Here is a 12,487-nt window from a genome sequence, read left to right as displayed (position 1 = left end):
TAAAAGGATACATAAAAATAAATAACGAGTTATTTGAAGACCATAATTAGTAACGCGATTTAAAATTAATTATGGCTGTGGTGTTGGGTGATTGGTTGATTACATTATCATGTGATATTATGAATATATCCTTAACAGGTCAACATATCCAACATTTTTGTTGTAAGTCCCAGTGGCCGTGAAGACTAGCTGGCTGTTTTCTACTTTTTTCTTGGTTTTAAAGGCTCGGATTCGAACTCCACTAAAACCAAAATACTTTTTTATGCTATAACTGTATTTAAAATGCCTTCATATCAGTAGTTATGGCGGTGACAACTGATGTGAAGCAATGCAGTTTATCAACTGAATACCTAGAATCATTGATTTGAGATTGGATTTTGGATTCACTGGGGGAGCAAAGTGATGTTTGATTTAGCTAAAAAAACTATGAAATTAAAATAATGTTTTTGGATTTTGTCTACAGATATTATCTATACAGGATTTATGCAAGTGTAAGATAAATGGTTAGAATCAGTAAAGACAGTCTTCACTGCTTGTGTAAAAAACAGATTACTTTTGATTTAGTGAAGAAACAAAGAAAAGGAATTATAGAAAAAAGTCAGGATAAGCATTATGGATTAAGAAAGTGATTATCAAGAGAAAACTAAGAAAACTACTAGATCAACAATTGGATTCACCTGAGGAATTACAAGAACATAAGATTAAGAAGAGGATCTACAAGAATAGGTTGGATTACCGTACGTGAAGAAACTACTATATCAACAATTGGATTCATCTGAGGAATTACAAGAAAATATTTGATGAAAGTCTATTTTACTTTGCGTTTTTTACAAATGGATGTTGACATGATTGAGTCTTTGACAAAAACACTTCCATTTTAGGTAGTTTTCTATGCTTGGTGAAATTGAGAAATAGTTTTTCATTCAAGTATGGTTACTTATCTGCATGGAAATATCAACATAAAGCAGAACTTATGTGAACTGTGTCACAAATTAATTCTTCTGAAAGTACACAGTAATTATTATACACTTATATCAAGGGTCTGTTGAAGCATTGATTGATCTTGGCTTTTGTTCGGGCTTAAACCACCAAATGATTTTCCTTTCAAGTCTTACATCTATGGCCTATCATTCAACTTCATACATCGAAGAAACACTAACTTTTGCTAACACTGTCAGCAATTTGAGCTGTTTGTTTTTATCTCCCTTCGACCGGCCTATTGAATCGTAGATTTAAAGTATGCTGGCAATAACTGCATGATTACAAAGGGATATCTTTGAACAGTTGATCATGACTACCTGGGATATCTTTGAAGAGGTGATCATGACTACCTGGGACATCTTTGAAGAGGTGATCATGACCACCTGGGATATTTTCGAAGAGGTGATCATGACTACTTGGGATATCTTTAAAGAGGTGATCATGACTACCTGGGATAGCTTTGAAGAGGTGATCATGACTACCTGGGATATCTTTGAAGAGGTGATCATGACTACCTTGGATATCTTTGAAGAGGTGAACATGGCTACCTGGGATATCTTTGAAGAGGTGATCATGACCACCTGGGATATCTTTGAAGAGGTGAACATGGCTACCTGGGATAGCTTTGAAGAGGTGAACATGACTACCTGGGATATCTTTGAAGAGGTGAACATGGCTACCTGGGATATCTTTCAAGAGGTGATCATGACTACCTGGGATAGCTTTGAAGAGGTGAACATGGCTACCTGGGATAGCTTTGAAGAGGTGAACATGGCTACCTGGGATATCTTTCAAGAGGTGATCATGACCACCTGGGATAGCTTTGAAGAGGTGAACATGGCTACCTGGGATAGCTTTGAAGAGGTGAACATGGCTACCTGGGATATCTTTGAAGAGGTGAACATGGCTACCTGGGATATCTTTCAAGAGGTGATCATGACTACCTGGGATAGCTTTGAAGAGGTGATCATGACTACCTTGGATATCTTTGAAGAGGTGATCATGACTACCTTGGATATCTTTGAAGAGGTGAACATGGCTACCTGGGATATCTTTGAAGAGGTGATCATGAGACCACCTGGGATATCTTTGAAGAGGTGAACATGGCTACCTGGGATATCTTTGAAGAGGTGATCATGACCACCTGGGATATCTTTGAAGAGGTGATCATGACTACCTGGGATAGCTTTGAAGAGGTGATCATGACTACCTGGGATAGCTTTGAAGAGGTGATCATGACTACCTGGGATATCTTTGAAGAGGTGATCATGACTACCTTGGATATCTTTGAAGAGGTGAACATGGCTACCTGGGATATCTTTGAAGAGGTGATCATGACCACCTGGGATATCTTTGAAGAGGTGAACATGGCTACCTGGGATATCTTTCAAGAGGTGATCATGACAGCCTGGGATACTAGTATCTTTGAAGAGTTGATCATGACTACCTGAAGGTGGTATAAATTAACCATCTACTAGGTGCAAAATGGAAAAATGCTTTCAATCATGTAACAGAGACTTTTTCTAGCTTCCTGCTGACCTTATAAGGATATAAGTAATCACTTAATACAAGAAATCAACATTTTTAAATACTTTATTTGAAATCATAATATATATATGAAAATAAAAAAATCCATTCAAAAAAGTGCTGACACAGCAGTGTGATAAATGTTCTGGACTGGGCTACATGAACAGAGATGCATCTTGATGAACCTACTGGTTCCAATGAACTATTGAAAGTTTATAGGCGAAAGCTATTACATTTGAGAACAACAGTTACCTTATTGGATACATGGAGCTTTAAGCAAAAATCTTAGGGATACAATATTTAATATAAATGGTCAAAAAAGTTTTTGTTTCAACTAACTTCTCCAAAATAAATAGGGTAGGTCAATATGCTTTTTTCTATTTTATTTTTAGAACGGGATTCTGTACCCAAACTTCCTATACCAGGGTATATCACCATTGTATTTTTTTAAGATAAACAAGAGCTGTCAAAGGACAGTGCCCTCAACTATATGCCGCTTTGTCTTAGAAATTAATACAATAATGATGTAATATGTGGCTGTCAAATGCAATATAAAATAGTCAAAATTAAAAGTAAGCAAGAAATACTGCAATGCAACAAAAACAGGTTTTCAATGATTGACAGACAAACATAATTAATTAACCCTTTGTTGAGTGATTAGGTTTCAATAGTTTTTTTTTGTTTTTGTAATGGTGACCTTGATCCTATGGGCCCCAAATGCAATCCCACGAGAGGTCTCTATAAGCTCTTCCTATATACTAAGTTTGGTCACAATATGTCAACGTTAAATAGTTATTCGGTACTAACCATTTTTCTATTTATATTAACAGTGACCTTGACCTTGATCCTAGGAGTCGCAAATGTAATCCCATGTAAAATCTCAATAAACTCTACCAATATACCAAATTTGGTCACTCTCTGTCAAACTTAACTAAAATTATAAGGTACCATAGATGTATTTGATGCTGCCCTTCTGCTGACCAGCCCACAAAACAATATCATTGTTATAACCAGGTTTCACTTCACAGTGAAAACCTGGTTACAAATATAAAATGTGCCTATCAAAAGGAACAAGAGATGTTTGTCAAACATTATGCCCCCTGAGCGCCAAGTTGCCAGAAATATTTGGACAATTGAATGAAATATGCATGGACTGAAATGACAGCTGATTTGTCATTGGATGCATATGAGGCAGGTCATCTACTGGTCATACCTAATCTTCATGTCAAGTTTGATGACCATAGGTCCGGGAATTGTTGAGTTATCACTCGGACAAGCTTTGGTCTTCCAACAGACCGACCGACATGTGCAAAGCAATTATATAACCCCTCTGCTTCGAAGGGGGGCATAATTAAACTAGATGTTCACTGAAAACTGATACTTCAACTCATGCATTTAGTGACATATAAATTTCTACTGTCTACTATATAAGAAAATAAAATATGGACAATCAGAAAACCTTTTTTCAGCTTACAGTCACACTGACCTTGACCTTTGACCCACTGACCTCAAAATCAATAGGGTTCATCTGCTGGTCATGACCAATACACCTACCAAGTATGAGGTTCCTGGGTCAAAGCGTTCTCAAGTTATTGATCGGAAACCGTTTTTCATGTTAAGGTCACACTGACCTTGACCTTTGACCCACTGACCTCAAAATCAATAGGGTTCATCTGCTGGTCATGACCAATAAGCCTACCTAGTATGAGGTCCCTGGGTCAAAGCGTTCTCAAGTTATTGATCGGAAACCGTTTTTCATGTTAAGGTCACACTGACCTTGACCTTTGACCCACTGACCTCAAAATCAATAGGGTTCATCTGCTGGTCATGACCAATACACCTACCAAGTATGAGGTTCCTGGGTCAAAGCGTTCTCAAGTTATTGATCGGAAACAGTTTTTCATGTAAAGGTCACACTGACCTTGACCTTTGACCCACTGACCTCAAAATCAATAGGGTTCATCTGCTGGTGATGACCAATACACATACCAAGTATGAGGTCCCTCGGTCAAAGCGTTCTCAAGTTATTGATCGGAAACCATTTGGTATTCCGACCGACCGACAGACAGACCGACCGACCGACCGACATGTGCAAAACAATATACCCCACTTTTTTCAAAAGGGGGCATAATAAAAACGTACAAAAGTCAATCAAGGAAAAACTAGAAATGTGTCCATAGGACACGGATGCCCCCACTTCGATTTTTTGTCACAGAAAATAAGCCATAATGATTATTCAGGATAATCTGAGGGCCCTAACTCCTAAATGATTAAGGTGATTTCCATGGCTATCGAACTTGATCAAGATATTATGGTCACAAACATGTGTTAAAAGTTTGGTGAGGATTGGACAAACAGTTTTCAAGAATTAGATCGGAAACAATCTTCGGGACGTATTTTTCAAGTCTTTTTTTGCAAATAAAGGGCCGTAACTCCTAAATGACAAAAGCGATTTCCTTGGCTATCGAACTTGATCAAGATATTATGGTCACAATCATGTATGTAAAGTTTGGTGAGGATTGGACACATACTTTTCAAGAATTAGATTGGAAACATATATTTTTGAAGTATTTTTGGCAAAAAAGGGCCGTAACTCCTAAATGACTAAAGCGATTTCCATGACTATCGAACTTGATCAAGATATTATGGTCACAAACATGTGTTTAAAGTTTGGTGAGGATTGGACAAACGGTTTTCAAGAATTAGATCGGAAACAATCTTCGGGAATTTTTGGCAAAAAAGGGCCGTAACTCCTAAATGACTGAAGCGATTTCCATGACTATCGAACTTGATCAAGATATTATGGTCACAAACATGTGTTTGAAGTTTGGTGAGGATTGGACAAACGGTTTTCAAGAATTAGATCGGAAACAATCTTCGGGACGTACGGACGTACGTACGTACGTACGTACGGACAGACGTACGTACGGACAAGGGCAACCCTATATGCCGCCACTTTGTGGGGGCATAAAAAATCATTTAGGGATAATATAGACTTATCTAACCCAATTGTAAGTGTCTTCAATAATTGTGTGAAGTATTAAGACAATTGAATGAAATGTATAGAAGTAATTTATAAAAATCCCAAATTGCCCTAAAACTGTAACCTTACACAATGTGCCTTAAAACTTTAAAGTAAGTTCCTAAGTCAGAGGCCATAATTTTTGTATTAAAGATAACATGGCATTGTGTGATGGTCCTGAACAACTGTGTAAAGGTTATTGGATTTTAAGTGAAAATGCCAACTTGCCTCAAACCTTGAACCGGACGTCAACAGCGACACTGGGTCAAGTAGTAAAGCCTCCTTATTCTTCCAATAGTCAAGCTTAACATGGTCAAAATTTAACATGTTCACCAAAAAAGCACATTTTTAGGAAATTAAGAAAACAAATACACACTACAGCAAAAGGTGTAGGGTCCGTGGAAATAATAGTGATCAGCCAGGTTAATGGAAACAAACTAACAAAAATTTCACACAGTTGGGTATTTTAAAAGTTAGTCAAATATGACTGCATTGTAACCTTTTATTGTTCATTTAACTAATTAAGACCAATACCTGTCAGTATATGCAAATATCTTGCAAATAATGTGGTTAAAAAGCAAGAGAATACATCTGTACATAATGGTATTTTAGTTAAAAAGATACTTGTGCTAATTTACGCACATTGAACACAAACTCCAATCAACTAATGCACAATGCAATAGTACATGCTATCATTAAACAAATAAATCATTTAAACAAAAGATGTTTAAAGACATTGTGCTAGATTAAAGAAGGTATATATCAGCAATGACTGTAATATTTACTTTTGACCTAATGATCATAAAGGATAATCGACTGGTCAAGTCAAATATACTAAAAACGTATTAACTGTCTGAGATATAAAACAAAAAGAATGTTTTACTTATAGCATTAACAGTGACTTTGATCAACTGGTTTCAAAACAAGCAGGAATTGATGCAGGAGGGTGATGATTAAGGGCGCAATCTTTTGACACACGCCCATCCCTCAGAGACGAAAATGATACAGCTTTAAATGTTTGCAGTGGGGTTCAGGGAAATTTTAAACAAATCACGATTGAAATGGTGCATATTTAGCCTATTTTATTACCTTTCGATATTGACATAATAAGTACCCCCACTGAATCGGCTAGTGGTTGTATGCTGTTTTAGTGCAAACTAGCACAAAGTTACAAGGTCCTCAAACAAATAACTCTGTTAATAACTCTAAGTTATTATGCAAACATTTTTTATAATACTGAATGATTGATGTAACCTTAACCAGTGACACAACAACACCATCCCCTTGAACATTAATATCAGTCCTACACATTTGTACCAAATTTTCAGTACATTATTCCTAACAAAATCAACTTTCAAATAAGTTTTATTTCTAAATCCATCAAATGTTTTACGAAACTTTGAAAAAATTTAACAGGTTTAATATCATGTTAATGGAAAACTGATTATATAATTATGCAAAAACATTGGCTCTGAAACCTAATATATCATATAGTCTCTGTTTAAAGCTGCTCTCTCACAGCCGGATAGACCGATTTGACATCTTTTTTGTCTTGGAATGAGGTATTTTGTGCTAGATGTCTGGAAACAGTGATAATTATATATATGACTGCTGACAAAAGATCAGATTGTGTTGTTTTTTTAATTTCCAATTGGAAATCGATGTTTTATGGCTACAAGAGTTACTTACGCTTTAAGAAAATTATTTTTTTCAGCAGTTTTTCACACAATTGAGATCTGTTCTATTGTTTAATCTTAAATTATTTGAATTGAAGGATGTTTCTGAGACAAAACATGTAAAATAATGTAAAAACTGTAGAGTGCAGCTGTAATGTATGTTCTTAAAGTCAACAACACAAAACTTTGTTCCTGATTGCTGTAAAAAGAGTTAAAAAAATGCCAAGGCTGAAACAAGGTAAGATCAAAAATGACCCTTATTTGTGATGGTCAAGTTTTTAACACAAAGCCTATCAGTATTTATAGTTACATACACAAATAATGATTTGCAAAACTTGCTAATTAATAAGCTCTAGCTGAATTTCAGCAGGACCCGGTTACTTATGCATTGGAGTATAAATATTAATGGTCTTAGGTCTAAGAATTCAGGGTTATTGTGCAGAATAACCACTGTTTGCCATGACCTTCACCTTTGACCAAAAAACTCAAAATACAATACTGGTCATGTTCTGGTCAAAGATATCCTACCATTAATGGCATAATGTTGATTTTTCTGTTTTAAAATGATTAAACTTGACATAATTTTGACTCAGATTATTGATAATTGTAGTTCTATTTGTAATTTGAAACTCAATGTATAATTCCCTTCAGACAACTTTAACCTCATTGTACACTTTGTTTCCATATATGTATTCACTATGTGCCTGCATAAAGCCTCGTTATACTTTGCACTTATAATAGCCTCATGTTTGTAAACTCTGTTTGCATTGAGTGTATGAATAAACTTTGAAACTTTGAATTAATGTTTCATGGTCTAAGGTTAACCTACAAAATGTATTTTTAAGTTATTTAAAAAATAAAATGTGTCTGTTTGCAAACATATATATGCTAGTGTATATGCCCATTTTTTACAATAGTGGCAAAATAAATATAAACAAGAGATGTTTGTCAAACATTATGCCCCCTGAGCGCCAAGTTGCCAGAAATATTTGGACAATTGAATGAAATATGCATGGACTGAAATGACAGCTGATTTGTCATTGGATGCATATGAGGCAGGTCATCTACTGGTCATACCTAATCTTCATGTCAAGTTTGATGACCATAGGTCCGGGAATTGTTGAGTTATCACTCGGACAAGCTTTGGTCTTCCAACAGACCGACCGACATGTGCAAAGCAATTATATAACCCCTCTGCTTCGAAGGGGGGCATAATTAAACTAGATGTTCACTGAAAACTGATACTTCAACTCATGCATTTAGTGACATATAAATTTCTACTGTCTACTATATAAGAAAATAAAATATGGACAATCAGAAAACCTTTTTTCAGCTTACAGTCACACTGACCTTGACCTTTGACCCACTGACCTCAAAATCAATAGGGTTCATCTGCTGGTCATGACCAATAAGCCTACCTAGTATGAGGTCCCTGGGTCAAAGCGTTCTCAAGTTATTGATCGGAAACCGTTTTTCATGTTAAGGTCACACTGACCTTGACCTTTGACCTCAAAATCAATAGGGTTCATCTGCTGGTCATGACCAATACACCTACCAAGTATGAGGTTCCTGGGTCAAAGCGTTCTCAAGTTATTGATCGGAAACCGTTTTTCATGTAAAGGTCACACTGACCTTGACCTTTGACCCACTGACCTCAAAATCAATAGGGTTCATCTGCTGGTCATGACCAATAAGCCTACCTAGTATGAGGTCCCTGGGTCAAAGCGTTCTCAAGTTATTGATCGGAAACCGTTTTTCATGTTAAGGTCACACTGACCTTGACCTTTGACCCACTGACCTCAAAATCAATAGGGTTCATCTGCTGGTCATGACCAATACACCTACCAAGTATGAGGTTCCTGGGTCAAAGCGTTCTCAAGTTATTGATCGGAAACCGTTTTTCATGTAAAGGTCACACTGACCTTGACCTTTGACCCACTGACCTCAAAATCAATAGGGTTCATCTGCTGGTGATGACCAATACACATACCAAGTATGAGGTCCCTCGGTCAAAGCGTTCTCAAGTTATTGATCGGAAACCATTTGGTATTCCGACCGACCGACCGACCGACCGACAGACAGACAGACCGACCGACCGACCGACATGTGCAAAACAATATACCCCACTTTTTTCAAAAGGGGGCATAAATACATTTAAGGTCAATAAATCAATAACACAAAGCAGCCCAAAAGAGGTCTTTCATATCACAGATTCTCTGTATCCCAAGCTAAGGTAATTCCATCCAAAGAGCTTGCAAACTGTCAACAGCCTGTTGAAGAGATTTTCCTGAGGAACAATCCTGGGGATTCATTCACTTCCTTCTGAGTTGAGATGTTTCAAACTGACAGCCTGCAATTTCAATGTACATATTTGAAAATTGTTTACATTCGCAGTGACTTTTTATATATTTTTTTTACCTAAAGTGATGATACATTAAATGTTGCCCATATATAATTTAATTATTAAACAGACTATCATTAACAGTAATTTTACAGGCATGATTCATGAAAGCTTTATGGCTTTTACAGCATTTCAAAGAAAACACATTCATGAAACAAATGATAAAATTTACTTTGTCTGTATATAATTATTTATAACTATGTTTAAAAAGGTTATTATTTTTAGTTTTAATTACAGAAATGTTGATGCTGAGGACTTCAAGGTGAGAGGTGCAGATTGTATGGATCCATAGGCCTACTGCAGGTGTCAGTCTGTAGATGTTGTCATGGCTGCTACTGAGATCATGGACTCAATGTGTGTGGTCAACTGTTGGTCCTACCACCACTGAGGCAGGCTCTGGATGAATGGCAGGTCAGGCAAAGGTCCATGACCAGCTCCTAATAGCATTAATTATTCATAGTATAAGATGCATTGTTTATTAAACATGTACACGGGTATATCATTTTTGTTCTCACTCATCAACTCAATGCTCTTTAAATCATTGTTTTTATTTCAATTCTGTACTTGTGTATTAGACCTGTACTTGTGTATGGACATTTCTTTTAAGCGTGGCAGAAACAATAATTGTGGAATCATACAAAATTACAAACACAAAGCACAGTCTTACCAGTTGGCTTTTCAACATGGTTCGTTCTTGAACTCTTCTACATTCCAGAAGCAAGCTGGTGTAGACAGACAGCACACACTTTATGGTGATGGTGGTGGTGGCCATTTTGTGCTTGTGTGCTTCTAGTGTCTTTTTGGTCCAATTCTATTTAAAAAAAATGAAAATCAGTCAATTGACTTCCTAGAGTACATAAGAAAGTCACCTATATAGAGATATCACCAGTATAGAGATATATGGTCAACTGTCAAACTACAGTGCTTTAGAACATGTCCCTCAACTCTGATTAACTGTATACAGAGATATCTGGCCTGTTGTCAAACAACAGTGCTTTAGAATAGGTCCCTCAACTTTTAACACCAGAATAGACTAGAGATATATGGCCAGTTGTCAAACTACAGTGCTCTAGAACGGGTCCCTCTACAATGAACACCAGTATAGATCGAGATATATGGCCAGTTGTCAAACTACAGTGCTTTAGAACGGGTCCCAATACTATGGACACAAGTATAGAGATATATGGCCAGTTGTCTAACTACAGTGCTTTATAACGCCTTAACGGGTCCCAATACTATGGACACAAGTAGAGAGTGGAGATATATTGCCAGTTGTCTAACGAAAGTGTTTTAGAACGGGTCCCTCAACTATGAACACCAGTACTATAGAGATATATGGCCAGTTGTCAAACTACAGTGCTTTATAATGGGTCCCTCAAGTTGAGTCAACTATGAACACCAGTATAGAGATATGGCCAGTTGTCAAACTAGTGCTTTTGAATGTGAATTCTAGCTATGGTCACCAGTATAGAGATAAAAGCATGTTGTCTAACTACATTTCCTTTAAATGTATTTTATCATCCCTTAGCTTAGTGTACGCCAGTAGGATAATTATTGTTCCCAGGTGTATGGCACATATTAAATAGAAAATGCTCAATACTGTTATTTCCAAAGTTCTTTGAACCTGATTCTGTCACATACTGCACATTATCTCTCAGTTCCGACAGTTTGATTTCTTTGAAAACATCCTCTAAGTTACAGCTCAGCGCCATGTAGTTGTAAACCAAGTAAATAAACAACTACACAGATATCCATGACGTTATTTTACAATCGGGCACCTGCTAAAATCCGTCTTGTCGTTTGTCAAAATCAACACTGTATCCTGAATGGTGTCGGGTCAACTCGGCCCAATTACCTTTTCGGCCTGGTCCAAATCGGCCTAGTCCTTTTCGGCCTACTTTTAAAAGGATGTGTGCCTATGGAATGTCGATTGGTATTATGTTGTTCACACCTAATTTTTTAGAGCCGTTAATGTGTTAAGTACTGCAGTTTTAAAGTAAACGCCGAAAATAGTGCTGCAAATTTCGAGAGGTATAGAGCACCTAACTGGTCTATGTCTGCCAACAGCAAGTTTCATATACCAAAATGTTCGCAAAGGCCTGTAGTTTCTGGAATGGCTAATCATTTTGTTCAATGCCGATGCGAAGCTGAGAAATCCAAGATGGCGTCCAAGATGGCCGCCAAAACACAAACATTTAGTGAGTATTCATATTTGCCTATTTCCATTACTACGTTTGAGTTTTCAATGACAATTTTCAACTGATATGTTAGTAGGTATATAACGAATGCGATATACGTGTTTTTTATTACTATCTTTGTCATTTTTGTTTATTTATTTAGCTAAAATATGCTAAATTATGCGCAAAATAGGGGTTGGTGTTAGCATTTTTATGTGCAGACTGAAAGAGGATAAACAGACATATGTATTTTTCAGTTTAAATGGAAGTACAGAGTATGGACATTCATGTATGTGGCATTTTAATTAAAATTAGTGAGATGTCATGTTGCAGTAAGGTATATGATGTGGGTGGGGTAATTAAAACGAGTTTCAGCGGTACCTCATACTGCGCTTTTTCTACTATAGATTTACTATTTTTAATTAGTTTTTAAGTATTCTTACACTTCATAGTTATACTAGACACATATTAAAACAGTTAAATACACTTTTTAATGATTCATAATTTGTTGGCCAAGGTGGCAACTACATTTTGAAGAATACAGGGGGGTAAGTTTGCATAATTTTATGAGAGGTCAGACCCATCATAATATATTACATTTCAAAAAAAGATTGAATATAATTCATAAAACTGTGTTGCTTCTTTAATTTATTTCTTTTTACAGAAGGCGCATGCTACATTTACCTTTAACTGTGAGATTATC

At 36.4% G+C, this 12,487-nt stretch overlaps 1 long non-coding RNA gene across 1 annotated transcript; it reads right to left on the bottom strand.

The window, feature by feature from the left end:
* Positions 1 to 2,578: 2,578 nt before the first annotated feature.
* On the bottom strand, positions 2,579 to 11,326 carry LOC128239382 (uncharacterized). The gene is made up of 4 exons (XR_008261870.1): positions 11,232 to 11,326; positions 10,275 to 10,418; positions 9,843 to 10,044; positions 2,579 to 9,556 (listed from the first exon to the last, which is right to left on the bottom strand). It is a non-coding gene; the product is annotated as an uncharacterized LOC128239382 (long non-coding RNA).
* Between the last annotated feature and the right edge of the window lie 1,161 nt (positions 11,327 to 12,487).

The sequence above is a fragment of the Mya arenaria genome, chromosome 6 (genome assembly GCF_026914265.1).
Source record: "Mya arenaria isolate MELC-2E11 chromosome 6, ASM2691426v1".
NCBI lineage: Eukaryota > Metazoa > Mollusca > Bivalvia > Myida > Myidae > Mya > Mya arenaria.
Note: the sequence above shows the minus strand (reverse complement) of the source record. Positions and strands in the feature narration are given on the sequence as shown.